This window comes from Castor canadensis, chromosome 16, assembly GCF_047511655.1.
Source record: "Castor canadensis chromosome 16, mCasCan1.hap1v2, whole genome shotgun sequence".
In the NCBI taxonomy this organism is placed as follows: Eukaryota; Metazoa; Chordata; class Mammalia; order Rodentia; family Castoridae; genus Castor; species Castor canadensis.
Window position 1 is genome coordinate 43,629,125 of NC_133401.1, and position 17,402 is coordinate 43,646,526.

The following is a 17,402-nucleotide window of genomic DNA, read 5'->3' on the forward strand; positions in this document are numbered from 1 at the left end:
TCTGGAGAAGAATTAAAACCTTGAATTATGGTCAAGCATGGTGGTCACTTCTGTAATCCCAGCACTTGGGAAACTGAGGCAGGAGGATCTTGAATTCAAGGGTAGCCTGGGCTATATAGTAAGTTGAAGTCCAGGCTGGAATACATCGAGAGGCCTTGTCTCAAAAACAAAAACAAAACCTTGGATGTGACACACATTCCTGATACTTATCAGGACCCTGTCTGAAACATGGGCTGACAGAACTATGTTAGGAATGGATGCCTGGCCCAGGCAGGAGGTAGAAGCAAAGAAGGCCACCAACAACTAGAAGGAGCAGCAGCCTGGATTTCAGAACCCTGGAAAGAAAGAAAGGCGCATTGTCAGCCCTGCTGAAAGGCACATGGATGACGATGACGGTGAGGTGAAGTCCCCCTCCCTGTATGGGGCTTCTTGACGTTAAATATCTATACCATGGCCTGAATTTTAGAAGGGCAGATTACTAGATGATTTCCATAGCACAGAGGGAAAAACAGAGGCAGGGCCTCAGCCCAGATGCAAGTCTCTGCATTAAAAGAACATTTATCCTGGACTTGAGCTGAGGCCAGGCTCAGGCTGGAGAGCAACTGGAGAATGTTCCCTTTGAAGTTTGGTGGTCAGTTTCTGCTGGCTGTGGTAAAGAGCCCATCTTGCCCCACCAAAGGGTAAGGCTATTATTTAGAAGGGAGGGGGCCCTCATTTGAAGTTCTGTTAACGTTACTACAAACGACAGAAAACTTTTTTACATCTAGGCAATGTTTATGTTCCAGGGACCAAGGCAACTCACTTAGTTGGGTTTGCCCAATCCTCTTACAGTAGTCATTTTAAAAGAGCTTTTAATGAAACAAATTTGCATGCCAAAAACTCCCCAGTGGAGGTAGCATGGTCTGCAGAATGGCTGGGGCTGTGAGGCTCTGTGGCTTCTCCCAGACTTCCCAACAGTCCTGGGCTGTGCTTTCTGCCTGAGGAAGGAGTGAAGAGTGCAGGGTCGAGTGCCAGGGCAGCTCTTGTGTGCCCAGTCCAGCGTGGATAAATAAAGGTAAATGGGACCTCACTCTGCCTTGCAGCCCTCAGTCTAGTGGGATTGGGGTGGAGTGGGGAAAAAAGGCACATGGATCCATAATAGAATCCATAGTAGAAAGTGGGCCATGGGAAAAGTCAGACAATGCCCTTTGGGGAGATGGCAACCAGGCAGAAGGAATCAGTCTTAACAGATGACCAGAGCTGGGGCAAGAAATGAGGAAGAACAGAAGACTGAGGAGGGGCATGTGGGAAACTTTGAGCAAGAGCAAGTCATCCAGTTGGGCTGCAAAGTAGGGGAATGTTTGGGGGAAATTCTAGAAGAGAACTAGGGGCCATGTTGTGGAGTTCTTTGCTTTGGGTGGGAAAGAGCTGGAGACCTCCCCAGGCCTCAGGTGAGAGGAGAAGAGCATGCAGGGGTAGACGAGAAGGGCAGGAATTCGTGGGTGTACCTGCGTGACTCAGCCTTCACTGCACATTGAAATCTCCTGGGAACTTAAAAAAAATGAGCAATGCCTGCAGAAAGACAAATATCACGTGTTGTCACATATATAGGAGCTAAAATTTTGATCTCATCGAAGCAGAGCATACAATAATGTTTATCAGGGGCTGGGAAGGGTGTTGAGGAGAGAAGAGGGTGCAATTGGACAGGAGGAATGACTTCTAATTTTTATAGCATATTGCTCATCAGCCTTTGGCTAAGATCAAGTGCTCTGTTCTATAGCACATTACAGTAACCAGGGTTGAAGACAATTGTATACTTCAGAATAGCTGGCTAGTAGAGAGGACTTTGAATGCCCAACTGTGTTAGTCAGAATTTTTATCACTGTGACAAAATTCCTGACATAAACAATTCTAAGATAGGAGGATTTATGTTGACTCACAGTTTAAGAGGTTTCTGTTGATTCTGGGCCTGCAGTGAGGCAGACATCATGGTGTCAGGAGCATGCAGCAGAGGCTACTCACTTTAAGACAGTCAGGAAGCAGAGAGAGAGATGGGAAGGGTCAGGTATAATCTTCAAAAGCATACTCTTAGTGAGCTACTTCTTCCAGCTAGGCCTCACCTCCTAAAGTTTCTACCACCTCCCAAAATACTTCCACTTGCTGGGGGCCAAGTCTTCAACTCATGAACCTGTGAGGGACATTTCATATTCAAACCCTAACAGCAACATCAAGAAATGATTAGTGTTTGAGCTATGAGTAAACCAGTTAATCTGATCTGATCATTATACATTGTATGCTTGTATTGAAATACCACACTGCACCCCATAAATATCTATAATTATGGGTCAATTAATTTATATGTATTTATTAACCTAATGATGCCTGGACAACATGACCAGAGATTCTGGTTTAATGGGTCTGGGGAATGGCCCAGCACATGAAGAGTTTTGAAAATTCCCCATGGTTAGTGATTCTCAGGTGCAGCCAAGTTGACATCCCCTGGCTTTAGAAGATTTGTGTGGTTCAGGGAGGGTGGTGCCCGTTCTAGCAAGTGCAAGGAAACATTAGTGTTGCTAGTGCATAGGCCACTGTTGGAGTACAAGAGTCTTTGGAAAGGAGTGGCTGCCTGCAGTTTAACATCTCTGGGGGGGAGAAGAGAAAACCTTTGACCTCTTCTTATCTGGCATGAGTGGGCTGCCTCTGTCCTTAGTGGTTGCTGCCCTTCAAGGACAATGGGGAACTTTAAACTAGAGCACACATACCCCCGGGGCTACAGGAGGACATTTCAGGGGCTGAGCATAGATTTTACCAGAACCAATTTCCAGATCCTCAGTGTACACACTTCCTCTCCTAAGGCAGGCATGCCTGGGTGCCCCTCCCACATCTTGATGAAAGCAAGAATTCCTTGTCACTGGCTCATCACAGCATTGTGCTAGGATACCTGACAAAAGACAGTTAGAAGACACAGATTCCAAGATCAAAGCAAGAATTAGTGAAGATTGTGTATTTCGTTTGTCTAGGCAAAAAAGTCTCTGGCAAGACACAGAGACTTATCTTTCTCTCCTAGAATTAGAATACCGATCCAGGAGGGTTGGTAGTAATGTTTATTTGAAGAAGAAATGAAATTGTGCTGTTCCTACCAAAAGTAAGTCTGCTTTGGCCAGTGTTGACAGTGAAGACTGGCTTTGCAATGAGGTCACCTAATAACAGCACACACATACCCAGCTGTGTGAACCAGCCCTTATTCTAATCACTTTACATGAACCAGCTCATCTGATCCTCCCTACAGCCCTATAAGCAGGTACTATTATTATTCCTAATTTATAGAGAACACTGGCACAGAAAAGGTTAAGTAACCTGCCCAAGGCAGGTAAGGGAAGAGCTGAAATATGGCACAGACGTTTTATAAATTGCAAGAACTAAATCTACATTTCCAATATTTTGATAAAAATATAAAATATGTACACATTCAAAATACAATACTCTGGCATCTTTTGCATTTATTTAAATATAGGATAAAATTTTTATATAGATATATATATATATATGCTTTAAGATGTGCAAGAGGGTCAATTCTTTGAGGAGGTTTGTGAACAACATATTTTAACATCTCTGATTTTGAGCCAAACATCTCTGGCTAAAACTCTTGGCTCCGTCCCTATGCTATATTGGCAAAATCCCACCCTTTCTGAGGCTCAACCCCTGGTCTGTAAAAATGGGGACAAGGATCTCTTCTCAGCAGCGTTGTTGAAAAAAATCAGATGAGACAACCCAAGAAATGGCCCGGCTGGCAGACCGCTCTGGGTGAATAGTAAGTATTATTAGCAGCCTGGAAAAGTCATCCTGGCATGTGGCGAGAGCTCTGTGAAAGTGGGCACCTCTCCCTCTTAGTAATGGTTCCCAGAGTTGATTCCCAAGGAAGCCAGACATCTCATTGGGGGTGGGGGCAGGTAGATGATGCATCCAGGTTCCATGTATTCCTTTTGTTGTCTTCCTTTTCCAAACTTCCTCAAAGAAAATCTCAAAACGCAGTCCTCCAAGAAGCCTCCCCTGACCAAATACTTTCACAGTGAACTTCTATAACTTGACTGGCTCACACTAGGTACTCCATAAATAAGTTAGTGAATAGATCGATGAATTCTGGAAATGGGTAAGGAACGAGCTAGTCATTGTCCTGTCCTCATCAAACTGGCAGTCTGGAAGAAAAGGACATGTTACTGATGTGTGCTGTGACAGTAGAAGAACAGGATGCAGTGAAAGCCTAGAAAAAGGATACCTATCAGGCTAGGAAAGGGCCTGACAGGATAGCTTCCTGGAGAAAGTTATCCAAACTAAAATCTAATGGGTCAGTGGAAGTCCATCTGCAGGAACAGTGTGTTCAAAGGCCTGGAGGTCAGGGAAAGCATGCTGGGTTCTGAAACTGCAAAGATTTTGGTAACCTTGGTCATAGAGATGCATATTTCCAACTCTTGAACTTGATTTCTAGACAATGGTGTGTTTTTGGAAAGCAACTAAAATATTGTATTTTTGTGTTTACCCTTATAGTTGCTTGACTATGCAATATCCACAGCTTGCACTTTAACAGGTGTTTATTGGTTGCTGAACTTACTAGAGTGAGAAGCCTCTCTGGAACTTCTTGAGTTCATATCATGCACCCCCTGGGCTTGAGCAGCAGCACTACATGGAACCCAGTGTAGCCAGACAGGGGCTACCTGAACCCCACCTGCTGGCTCCAAAGACGCAAATCCTCAGGAGGCAATGGTCTGAAATAACTTCTCATGCATTGTTCCAAAATCAGGATTCCATGGCAGTATTTCACCTGGAAGGGGTGCACACCCAGTGACCCTGGGGCTGAGGCTCTGGGCCTGTGGATGGATGCATGGTAATGGCATGACTTGTCTTAGCCTGCGTCTCTCATCCCAGACCAGGGAACAGCAGAGTCAGCAGCAGAAATAAGAAAGCAGGGTTGTCCATTCAGACTCTGGCTTGGTCATGACAGGTCAGATCCAGTCACCACTGGACAGACTCAGCTTTTCTTGCTGTCCCAAAATGGCCCTTTCCAACACACACTCTCCTCTAGCTCGCACCCTTTGAGATGTTCTGTTTAAGTCCAAAAAAATAACTCCTGCAATGGCTAGGGAAACAAACTCTGTTCACCAACAAGTCAAAACCACCTGGACTAGATAGATATTGCTTTAAAGGCCTAATTGTTGAATATTAGTAGAAATCCAAAGTCAGTGATTCTCATATTCTAGAAAGCAATGAAATTCATTTTCCACTATCTGAATGTCATGGTTGGCTCCCAGGTGGTCAGCCAAACCACCCTGGCAAACTTACTGCTTATCTGTCTGCTGGAGAAGGCCACATTTATGTCAAAGCAACCCATATGCTTCCAGTTGCAAAAGTTCAGAGTTGATTTTCCCTGTGGTTGTGACAACCAAGTTGGTCAGGAAGTAAAAACCAGCAGAAGGATACTTTCCCAAAGCCATGGAAAAGCATAGCTAGGTAAAGCTGACCTGGGCCACATGCAGCCTGGCTGATACACGGACCAAGGCCTGAGCTTGTTAAGTTCTCCCCACACGGAGACTGGCCATTTGAACCATGCCAGAAAATACCACTTTTTAAGAGCACCTCTCTTCTCTACTGAAAGTAGACCTGGCTGTCCTCAGTGAGTCCTTTCAGGTGCCTGTTTGCCAGAATGTCTTCCCTGAAAAATTGCATATAGCTCCAGTCACTCCTCTGATTTTGTCTCATGGGCGTGCAGCCCAACTTGGTTTACAAGCACCCTGAGGTTAGGAACAACTGTCTCTTGCCTCATCCTTCCTGATCCAAGCATTTCATCAATAGTAAGGGGAGGACCAGGAGCTAATGAGTTCATTTACTCTGTGATGGGATGTTTTTCACCCTAAATCCAGCCCGTCTTGTCCATTGTTTAGAATGTGTGCTAGAAGACACAGTTCCCCACAACTTTCTTTTTTTGGGAGACGTCTTGCCCTTCAATTCCTGTGTCTTTTGGTACCTACTCCATGGCCTGTGCCAGGTAAACACTCAACAAGGGCCAATGCTTCCAGCCAAGTGAGTCCTCCGAAATGAAAACACAAACAGGCATGCTGCAGGGACCAGTAGCCACCTGCTGTTAGCTGGGGAAAAAGGACTTTCATTAGTTATTGTTCCAGAGCTGACACCATGCCAAGCCCCACATCTGGAAACAGTTATGAAGAAAGAAGAGGCATGAAAGCCTGGATCTCATGACCCTGCAATCTTCTTTCTGCTGCTCTATTTATTAATTCACTGGCTTGGAGTGATCGACTTGGGTCCCCAGAGTAAGTATAGGAAGTAAAGTAAAAAGTAGGCCACCACAATCACAGCGCTATGAAAACAGGCCAAGATCTTATTTCAGGAGGCTTGAGTGGGCTTTGTAGCTAGATAAACACATGCTTGAAGTTGCATATTGTGTCGTACTTTAATGGCCAAGTCAAGCCTTTGTGAGCCCGGTGTCCTCCCCAACTTGGCCGACTCTGCTGCCTCTGTCTCAAGAGCGCGATAGAATTTGTAGTTATTGGATTTGGTCATACAGATAGAGTCTGGTATTTGAAATCACATCACACAGACGCACACTTCTTCTGCTTCATTGCCTCCTTTAAACTGTATGCAACTAGAAAGATCAGAAGGAGCCTGAACTGTGTTTCGTGTAGCACTAGCATGATTTGGTGCTGATTGTCAGTGGGGCCCCAGTAGCTCCTCTGATTTTGTCAGAGGATGGACAAGTGCTAAGGGTCTGCTCCAGGGCCATTTAGTTTTAGAGTTCGAAAAGTGGCCCCAAAGAAGACTTGGGTCTGTTTTTGAGAACTGTCCTAAATCAAGCGTTAGGACATTTAGTAGATTTCTATTCCATAGAAGGAGGGATAAAAGGTCGCTCTTAAACAGAAAACTCAAGATGGCATTTTTCTTGGCCAATCAGAATAAATGCACAGAAAAGTAACTCTATTAGGCTCTCATGTGTCTCAGGAATTATAAAGTGCTAGCAAGAACCAGAAAGCCAGAGCAGCAATCCTTTCTCTGGTGCTAACCCTGTCTCCGGTCACTGGCTTGATGAGTTGCAGTCTACCTTGCTGACTTGGCTTCCCTCTCAACCAGAAGATGAATCACCTCTTCTGGGAAGAATCCGGGTCCCCTCTGGCTCCCTTCACTTCCCCCACGGCCCTTGCTCACCGCCCACATCACTGTGTGGTGTGCAGTTGGTACTTCCCCTTGGTGATCCTCTTGCATATAGTCCTATGTTGGGCACTGATTTCATTCTATGTGCGCCTGGCTCTCTGAGGACCAAGTGTCTCCTGCCAAAGCTTGACTCACGCCTGTCTGGAAGTGCAGTGTGCAGCCCACTGTGGGCTTATAGGGTGAGCTCAGGGAAGTGTTAGTAGACCCAGTCAAGACCACTTTCTGCAGCAGCTGGTTGTCTGAACAATGTTGTAAGATTTTTAAATGATTGAGTAATAGGACTAGCTCAGCCTCTAATTTGACTGTTACTTCAGAAATGTACTATCTAATATGCGTACATTTTTTTCTATAGATTCTGAAATTCATTTTAATTCTTTTGTTGTCCTGGGAGTTTGGTGCGTAAAATGTTAATTAGAATAACTATGCTATTAGTTTGACTAATTCTCAGGCAGATAAACGATATTTGATCAGTAATTATACATGAAGGTATTGAATTTTTTTAATGTGCCTTGCCAAAGTGATATCACATCTGAGGCTCTGCCAAGCACTCCATCTCAGACCTTTCACTTCTAATTTTACATACTTTTATGACGTGTTAAAAGAAACAGTGACTGCTTAGTATAGACGGGCCCATCCCCAATGTGAAATACATTAGGAAAGAAAAAGATCCACCTTGCCAACCAAAGAGTCAGATGGAGGTCACTGCTTGAATTGCAGAAGGCTAGAGAGGGGTCTAGACGACCCAGGTTGAATGGTGGAAGTTAGCCAGCATCTGCTTCTGAACTCATAGGAATCCCACATGAGCTGAGACCATAAATTACCACCTGGGGCCTGCAGGATACTGAATGGGATAGTGAATGACATGGGGCTGGAGAGTGTTCCCTCTGGGAGGTCCCAGGCCACAGGGAACCTAATGTCAAGGCTGCAAACTCCCTCTCATGTCCACACAGACCCTGGAGGAAAGACTGGAAAACACCAGACTCAATGAAGCAATTCCCCTTTGCCCATGCTAGATAAATACAATTTTATTTTTAATTGAAATTCTGGAGACTTCATTAGAGGGGGCCCCTGAAACAGGATGCTTTGGAGGGAGCAGAAAGACCACTTCTAGGAGCAGTAGTAGCATTAGTGATAACTATTTCCCTCTCCCAGGCCTGGGAAGTATGGCTCACCAAGATCCACCAAGTAAATACAGAGCATCCTCCTTGTAGGCTGGTGGTGGTGACGGTAAAATTGTTGAGGATTGCTAAATAAAGCTAGTTGATCTATTCAAAAGATCCTGATTCTGTGGTCTAAACTGATCTAACCAGGGCCCTAGCAGCTCGGGTCCTCTGCCCATCTGTAGAAGGGGCCATCACTCTCCTCACTAAAGCAGCTTCATTCGCTAGAATAGCTACTAGAGACTTGCAAAGGAGAAAGTTAGGGGGGGGCAGGGCTGTTCAAAAACTATGCAACTGCCTTACCTGGGGAGTGGGCACAGCATGCACAGGATTGGGTAAAGCAGGCACTGGGGGGCCAGGATTGCTCACTTCAAATACTGACTTCCGGTTTACCAGCTTCCTTCTCACTACTCCTGCAAGATCGTTCACCTCTCCCAGCCTGACCTTGTCCTCTTCATGTGTAAACATAACTATACCCAACCTATAGGATTATTTCAAGAATGGGATGACTTGATACATGAAAGTGTTTAAACTAGCACTTGGTGTTGGCAGGCTGTAATTATTCGTTAATAGGCTCATCTTCTGCACATATCTGCTTTCCTCTTCTGACTGCTTGCCTGCATCATTCTCAAACTTACTGTCTTCCAAAGGAACCTTTAACTGCCTTCTCTTCTCATTCTAAATGCATGTCCTTCACTATGGGTCACTGTGTGGTTTATGCAGAGCACAGCACTCACCCTATTCATGTCCCAGTGAAATATCAGGAGCCTCATGGATGGATAATTGAGAAAGAAAATGCTAGGGAAAACAGGGGAAGGGGAGGTGTAGACAGGGAAAGGCTAGTTGATGCTAACAGATCTGCTCTTTGGCCCTGACTTCCTGGCTGGGCCCAGTAACTGACTGCTAAAAGAGGTGGAGTGGAAGGTCCAGAGCAGTCCAAGGTGGATATCATAGAGCATTCTGTATGGGATTTAACTGTATGCATTCATCCAGGGCAAAAGTGCTGATCCAGACAATGACCGTGTTCCAAAATATTTTTTTAAATGCTAGCAAGCTCAGCACTGGTGGCTCATGCCTGTAATCCTAGCCACTCAGGAGGCAGAGATCAAGAGGATCTCGGTTTGAAGCCAACCTGGGCAAATAGTTCTTGAGACTCTATCTCGAAAAAAAAAATTCATCACAAAAAAAAAGGGCTGGCAGAGGGGATCAAGTGGTAGAGCACCTGCCTAGCAAGCATGAGGCCCTGAGTTCAAACCTCAGTGCTGTCAAAAAAAAAAAATGCTGGCAAATGTCTGGTCATTGGGACACACATGCTTGTAATCCCAGCTACTCAGGAAATGGAAACAGAAAGATCTCAGTCCAAGGCTGGCCAGGGCAAAAGCATAAGACCCTATATAAAAACAAACTCAAACAAAACAAAACACCGGGTGGGGAGGTGACTTGAGTGGTACAGTGCTTGCCTACCAAGTACAAGGCCCTGAGATCAAATCCCAGTACTGCCAAAAAAGAAAAAAAAAGAAAATGTGGCCCTCATCTCACAAGTTCTTCAGCTTGCACAAATTGCCTTCTATAGCAGTAATTCAAATGTCCAGGGTGTTCTGTGGTAGAGTGGGATGGTACCAGGATAAGAGCAAGTATCTAGGAATTCTGGACTCAAGCTATCAGAATAGCTGGTGCAAAGCCAGCAATCACAATGGCTTCAGCCTGCCTTCCCTTTCTCCTCTGGTTCTGGCACAACACTGCATCCTAGGAAATGGAGACTGTCTTTCACAAAACTTGGGAAGATCCAGAGAACCAGGATGTGATGTTAGGAGCACTAGCCTGGAGACTCTCACTCCTTCATGCAGGGATTGGACACCCCACAGAAGGGAGCCTGAGGAGAAGCTAGGCTCTTTAAGGCCCTTTACAGTCTCTTCCCAGCCAAGTCTCTTCCTAGACCAAGGCATGTGGAAGAGTGGCACCTAAAACAGTGCCAACTAAGATCTCCACCTATTCTGGACCTCTCTTTAGGGAGGGGTGTGAATCACAACAGAAAGGACTCAGGGAAGTCCTCTCCAAACACAGCCAGCTCGTCCATGGATGGATCTGTAAATGTCAACCAGGCTCCTTGCTGACTTAGTGAGAGTCTGTGAAAGAATCACAGGAGCAAACACCTGGGCTAACTAGAAAGACAGATATTTGACTTCAAAAAGAAGAGACTCCATCAAGTGGGAAATCCACAGAAGGGAGGCCAGCTGAGAAAACAGTAGCCCAGAGAGGTTAAGGAATTTGCCTAAGCAAAGCTTCTTACTAGCAAAGCTAGTCTTGGAGGGAGAGTATTGTATGCTCACATGGAGGGAAAGAGGAGCCCCAGGAAGCAGAAGTGAGGCCTGGGGCTGTGTGTATGGGTTGAGGGAGGGAAGAGGGGAGGAGTGCATGTCCTGCAGGAACTAGGCTGACAGTGGTTCACATGGGCAAGCCAGGGACACAGCTGAAAAGGAGGAATTTTGGAGGGGACTTAGAAGGCAGGTGCAATGGAAGAAGGCAATACACTAGAAGTTCTTTTGGTATAGGGATTATGGCTGGATTTTGTTTTTCCCTTTGAAGGGGTGAGGGAGACAAGATGTTCACTTTAAAAAAAAGAAAGAAAGAAAGCAGAGAAGCCTGGATTTTCTCTCATAAACAATAGGAGAACAGTGTTTTGGTGGAAGAGTTTTAGGAAGATGTGACGGATAGGGTTGGGAAAAATGGATGCCTGGGGTAGGGGTCGGGAGGTGGGAGCTGATGTTAAGAAGAGTGAGAGGAACTGTAAAAAAATATAGGTATAGTGGGGGGTACTTGTGGGAGGTCAGAGGGTGAATGAAGGAGATTAAGGTCAAGAAACCTCTTGCAATTGCTTTAAGTGGGGCAGGTAGGGGTTGAGGGGGAGAGATGGTGGGGGGATCTAACCAATGTACCATGTAAGGCTATTCAGAATTATCACAATTAATCCTGCCTGTACAACATATATATCCTAATTTAAGGAAGGGAGGAGGGAGAGAGGAAAGGAGGAAGGGAGGGAGGGAGGGAAGGAAGGAAGGAAGGAAAGAAGGAAGGAAGAAGGAAGGAGATGACTGGTGAGGAGAGGTGGACATTGGGGAACTGGGTGGTGTGGGAGGACAAAAACTTTGAGGAGAGATCTGGAAAGAACGTTTGTAAGATCTTGGTGACTGAGCACATGTAGGGGTCAGAAAGAGGGGAGAGGCAAACTGAACACAAGGTTTCCAACCTTGAGTGGTACCATTGGTAAGAACTAAGAAGGAGCCATGTGGATTTCTGAACATTGAAATGCTCTGACCGTGGGTGGTATCTATTCTCTGAGGCCTGAGGCCGCTGCTTGCCTTGCAAGAGAGCTCCAGGAAAGATGTGGGTAAGCTTTGCTCCACAAGCCAACAATTGTCTGTGGGCACCGCTCCACAAAAGGCAATTAAAGAAACCCCAAAAAAGTCTCTGGACTCTTCTCTTCTAGGATATTTTAACTGAGCCAAATCAATGCAACTCTTTCAAGAAAAGTCAATTTCCCTAGAAAACAAATTTGGTTTCTAACCAGCAAGTAACATTTGGTAAACCCTCATTAAGAAAGCCAGTGTTTGGAGATGGGAAAACAGCAAGTCATTTAGACAGAGTAAACACTGGGGACCTAATGTCACTCAGGGCTGCAACAGCTGCTCTGTTTCCATCAACTGGTGAGCCTGAAACCACTAAGATCTCACTGTCACAAAGCTGTGGTTCTTTCCAGCCCCCTTTGCAGTCATTGAGAGGGAAGAATGGAAGATGACTTAGACAGAATCCAAAGTCCTGTCTCTGTTCAGTGTGTGGAAGACACTGAATATCAAGAGCTGGACCTGGAGAGAAAGCCACATGGCGGTCCCATCGTGATAGTCACCCACATTGGGAGAGCTGCTGCTCAGCACAAGCTGAGGCTTCCTCTGTGGCCATTTTGCTGGCAGGAGTTTTCAGGTGGCTTCATAAGTTGAATCTTACTTTACTCTCATCTGAACTCTTAGCTACACGATCCTTCAGGCCTGGTGTTCTCTGTGTACACATCACCAAGGGATCTTGTGCAAATGTAGAGTCAGAGACAGAGATCTGTGCAGGGCCTATGATTGTGTGCACTTCTAACAAGTTCTGGGGTGGTGTCGATGCTACTGTTTACAGACCACATTTTGAATGGCAAGATGGTGGAAGATTCTTGAAAAGTCAAATTTCATATCCCTTGAACAGTACTATAACCATCCCTTGATGTTGGTAAACTGGGATGTTTCTGCCTGTTTTTGTTACACAGATGGAGTAATCAGTGTGTGAAGGACTGTTCTAGGTATTGTGTGTTACACAAGGGATGGAATTTTTCCCAAAATTTGATTCATGTACTCTTTTACTTTGGAGATCTCATGCCAAAACTCACCTTTCTTTGTCCTAGAAAGTCCTGAATTCTAAGTGCTCTCTAGGTAACTGTCCAGGGCAGGTGAGAAAGGCCAAATGTCCTCTGGAAGTGATTTTCACTGTCCTCTATCTCCCCTGATGCCCAAACGATCACCAGGAACTTTGGACAGCTTGATTTTGACACATGTCACCAACAGCACCAGAACCATTTTCTTTCTTTTGTTCCCTGATGGGGAACTTGTTGGAACTACTAATTTATCTTGATACTTAAGGACTGTTGTCATGCACTACAAAGTTATTTTTTAAAACTAACTTTTTGGGGGTAGTGCTGGGGTTGGAATTCAGGGCTTAGCGTTCAAACGCTCTACCACTTAAGCTACGCCCCCAAGCCCTTTTTGCTTATTTTTTAGATAGAATCTCATGCTTTTTGACTGGAGGCTGGCCTCAGACCACAATCCTCCTACCTCTACCTGCCACACAGCTGTGATTACAGGCATAAGCCACCATGCCCAGCCTAAAAAATGAAACTGTTTTTGGTGATCTTGTATATGGCACTTAGCATGAAAGTAGTTATTTTTTTAAGTACCTAAAAATGTCTAGTAATTATTGTTCTCCCCAAAGCTTAATTTTCTCCCTGTTTAGATTTTCTAACATAGACAGAAAAAAAATGCTTCCCAAATGAAAGGTCTGTGCTATGTTTGCCCTGGGTGACTCCAGACTATCTGGAGAGAGAGGACCATGCTCCTCCCTCCAGCGGTATCACCCTTTCTCCAAAGTAGCCGCCGGTGAGACGACATGTTTACCCTCACAGAGTTCTGGTTTTTATGGTTTAGGAGAGCGTTTGGATGGTGAAGCATGGGGTAGAATTTTTTTTAACATTTAAACAGTAACTGAAGTATTACTGTGATCTCTTTACTGAGCTCCTGGAAAAACTCAAGTCATTGCCTGTTCATTTCACAGGCATGGAGAGTGAGTTCCAACAAGATTACTTGACTTGCCCAGAGTCCCTGTGTGTGGCTGGGGGAGCTGGGCTGGAAGAGACATCTCCCCTAGAGGTTACTGCAGCCAGTTCTCCTGGTCCCAAGGGAAAGCTTCTTCTGTGCTTGCCTTTCTTTGGGACCTTCCCAATATCCTACACCAAGAAGTTCAGAGAATTGTTTTGCTTTCAAATCAAGTCAATGAGTATTTTCAGATCATTATTGGGATTGTTGCTTAACGATCCCGTTTTCCACATGGACGATATTACTGTAGTAATCCCTAATGAATTATTTCATTAGCTCACCTAGAGTTCAGTGAGCTAAGGTTTATCATTATCTCTGTGAGGTTGAATAACTTATCTAAGGCCACACAACTAGAATGTAGCAGGTCTGGTGTTGAGACGCAGGTCACCTATCTCCAGAGCTGGCACTTAGTCACTTTGTTGTACCAGTGCTATTCCTCAGGGGTGGAGCCAAGCTATCAATCTAAACCACCCAGCTGCTTTCCTCCCCTCTGAGTGCAGAAACTTTCATTTCAGGACCACACTGATTTTATGAAGGAGTTATTCTAACAGCACCTCATACTCAGATGCCAACTCATGGAGGCCATGGTGTTTTGTCCCCTGGCCAAGCAGTCTTCCCTGACTGGTATCTTAGCTGCCATACACCTTGATGCACCAAGTAAAGTCATTGCTAATGGCACCTCTCTCTTTGTGGGGTTCCCTGGCTGAGCAGAAAGTCAGTGGATAGGATTTTCTGATGCAGAAATCATTCAGTGTTCTTCCTACTGTGTTCCCTGGATTTTCTCCCTTGAGGCTCCAGGAAAACAAATAAGATGATAATAAATACCACAATAAGGCAAATGATTCATAGACAAAGTAGAGCTAACTCCCAGGAGCCCAAAGTCAGAACTAATCCAGCATGAGTTGAATTCTCCTTGCTCAAAAAAGTTGTTTTGGGGAAAAATCTTATTCCAGACCTAAATTTGTGCTTGATGGTCCTCACCAGGGAGCAATGTCAGCCCCAACTAAACAGAGACGGGACAAAGGAAACATTCCCCCCATGTGGCAGAGATCCTAGCACCAGGAATGGCCCCCACATGTACCCAGGGAACTAATTGTCCCACTTCTCCCTCTGGGGAGATGGGGTGAGATAAGAGTCACAGAGGGCATCAGGAAAAGACCTGGCTTTCCCCAAGGTCAAGGCTATCCCAAAACATCCTCTAGTCTTCAGTGCAAAAGATACAGGCTCAGGTTACAATGTTCTACAGCCTTATAATCTTTCATTTTTCTGAGTGCCAATAATATGCTAGGAACCATTTATTGATATGGTCCAATTTGAACTCTGCCCCTCCTGGCAGTGAAGATGGCTGTCTGAAATGCTCTCCTGCAACCTCCGGATCTCCCTTCAAGGTTCCTTTTTTGCCTACCTCTCAGCATCTCCAGGAGGGTTACCCCAGGCTCTGGCAGCCATCTTCTCCTCTTCTTGCTCTTCCTTCTCTCTTTCTGCACATGTTCCTGAGGGAGCTCTTCCAGTCCATGGCTATGGCCACCATCTCTAGTTGTAGGAACCCAAACCTTTATCTCCAGTCCTTGCACTTCTCCTAAGCTGTGGATCTGTGAATGCAGCTCCCTCCCGTCCATCTTAAACTGGATGTGTGGGTGCCTTGCCATGTACCTTGTGAACACAACTGGAGTCCTGGTTTACTGGTTTCATTCATCCAAATACACACTTTCACCAGGGTGTGCCATTCATGCGCCCAGTCCTTCTAGCTACAAACCTCCCAGTCCTCCTTTCAAATGTTTCAAGTCTAGTCAGTGGTACCACTGAAATCTTCCTCAAACCCATCTGCTCCTCTCCTCCATTCCCAGACAGGCCCCAATAGCTTTCTGCCCTCAGGACAGAAAGGGGTAGCCCTTCTCCAGCACTTCAGCCAATCTGCCCCAGTCTCTTCTCCATCCTTGCCCCTCGCTCTCATTATCCCCTTTTCTCCCTGGCTTTGACCTCCTTCTCACTTTCTTTCTATCAGCTCTAACATCCCCAAGCCTCTCTTGACTTTGTCTTTCCCTGGCCTCCATCCCAACTCTCCCCTTCCCTTCTACATTCCCCACTCATGCCTCCACCAGTTCATTTCTGCATCCAGCCACCATATCTGTCTTTGGCCATCCTGCTCTCCACAGCCAAGTCCCCAGTGACCCCTTTGTTTTCAACACAGCAGACACTATTCAGATCTGTCTTGTGTGTGGCATTCCTCTCTGTTAACAGTTTCCTCCTTCTAGCCTCCCTCCTTCCCATGCCAGCTCCACTCTCTTTATTTCTACCCACTCTGCTGTCAGCACTCCTTCATCTTCTTTACCAACTGCTCTCTGCCCATGGTGCCTCTCCATCATGTCATCACTTACCTCTTGTCCACATGGCCCTCACTGGAGAATGACTCCCAGGTATGAATCGCCATCCTGTGTCCCTTGCTCAAGCCCCAGACCCTTACGTCCAGCTGCCTGCAGATGCTCCACTTGGAGCATCTCAGACTCAGTGTGTCCCAAACACCCTCTCCTAGCAAACTGTAACCCCTTCCATGTCCTTCATATTAAAAATGGCACCACCATCCACCATGATGCTTGGGTCCAAAACACCTTACTCATCCTTGACTCTTCTTTCTCCCCAACTCCCTGTACACAGCCCCCAAGTTCTCCTAGACACCCCTCTGTCTATCGTCTGTCTCCATCGCCACCTCCCACAGGGTCCCCTCCTAGTCACCTGATCTTCCTACCTCCTATCTTGCCTTATTTTATCTGGTCTTTCTCAACCCCTGATCATGACACTGATGATGTCACTTACTCGCTTCCCAATCATCTATCTACACTCTTAGCTTGGTTCTGGGTCCAACTACATTTCTGCCTGACTTCACCTCTCATGCCTCAACCAACTTGAGTTTCCTGAACACAGCCTCCTGTCGCCTAGCTAAATCCTTTTCATCCTTCAGGCCTAAAAGCAGCCTTTCCATGGCACATTGTTGGCTTGGCCGGCTGATCCCCCAACTATGAGCTTCTCTCCAGGGCTAGCAGTGCCAGGTAACTGGTGGGTGACTAATAGGTGCTGGGGTGAGAACTCACCTTCCTCCCTACCATGTGACTATTTGCACACTAGCTCCCAGCTCCTCCAGGTCAGGATTTTTGCCTTCTTTCTCTTTGCAGCATCTCTGGCACATGGGGCTGCAAAGCTGTTTATGAGTACCAAGCTGAGCACCCTACCCTTCCCCAGGTTTCCAAGAGCACCTTAGAGCCCAACAGAACCTGCCCCACATTTTCGGGCATCTTGTCTGTCAGGGGATTTGCATCTCATCTATACTTCCATTAGCCTGACCCATGACCGCATGCGGAATGCAGAGACCAGTCCTGAGGGCCATAGCTTCCTGGGAATCCGCAGAGCCCCTCCTGCAGCCGGGCTCGTAGCAAATCAGCGAAGCATCTTAGGGCTCAGGGCATTTTGCAGCGAAGTTTTCGGCGAGCCTCAGAGACTCACTCCCAGGGTCCCCACCTGGGACTCGCCCTCTTTGTGCCCAGGGGCCAGTAGTCCAGGGGAGAGAGGGAGGACGTGAGTGTGGAGGGCTGGGCGGTGCAGGAGGGAGCTGAGAAGGACGTGATCGCGGGCGCGGGGAGGAGGGGGG

At 46.1% G+C, this 17,402-nt stretch overlaps 1 long non-coding RNA gene across 3 annotated transcripts in view; it reads left to right on the plus strand.

Moving 5' to 3' along the window:
- LOC141418227 (uncharacterized) overlaps positions 1–17,373 on the plus strand; it is a 59,057-nt gene extending 41,684 nt beyond the window's left edge. The window contains exons 3-5 of one of the 3 annotated variants that reach the window (XR_012442916.1): positions 214–1,054; positions 16,719–16,806; positions 16,930–17,373. This is a non-coding gene — a long non-coding RNA (uncharacterized lncRNA). Of the gene's footprint in view, positions 1–213 lie in introns of all 3 variants that reach the window. The other 2 variants (XR_012442914.1, XR_012442915.1) reach the window with 2 other exon arrangements.
- The last annotated feature ends 29 nt before the right edge of the window (positions 17,374–17,402 follow it).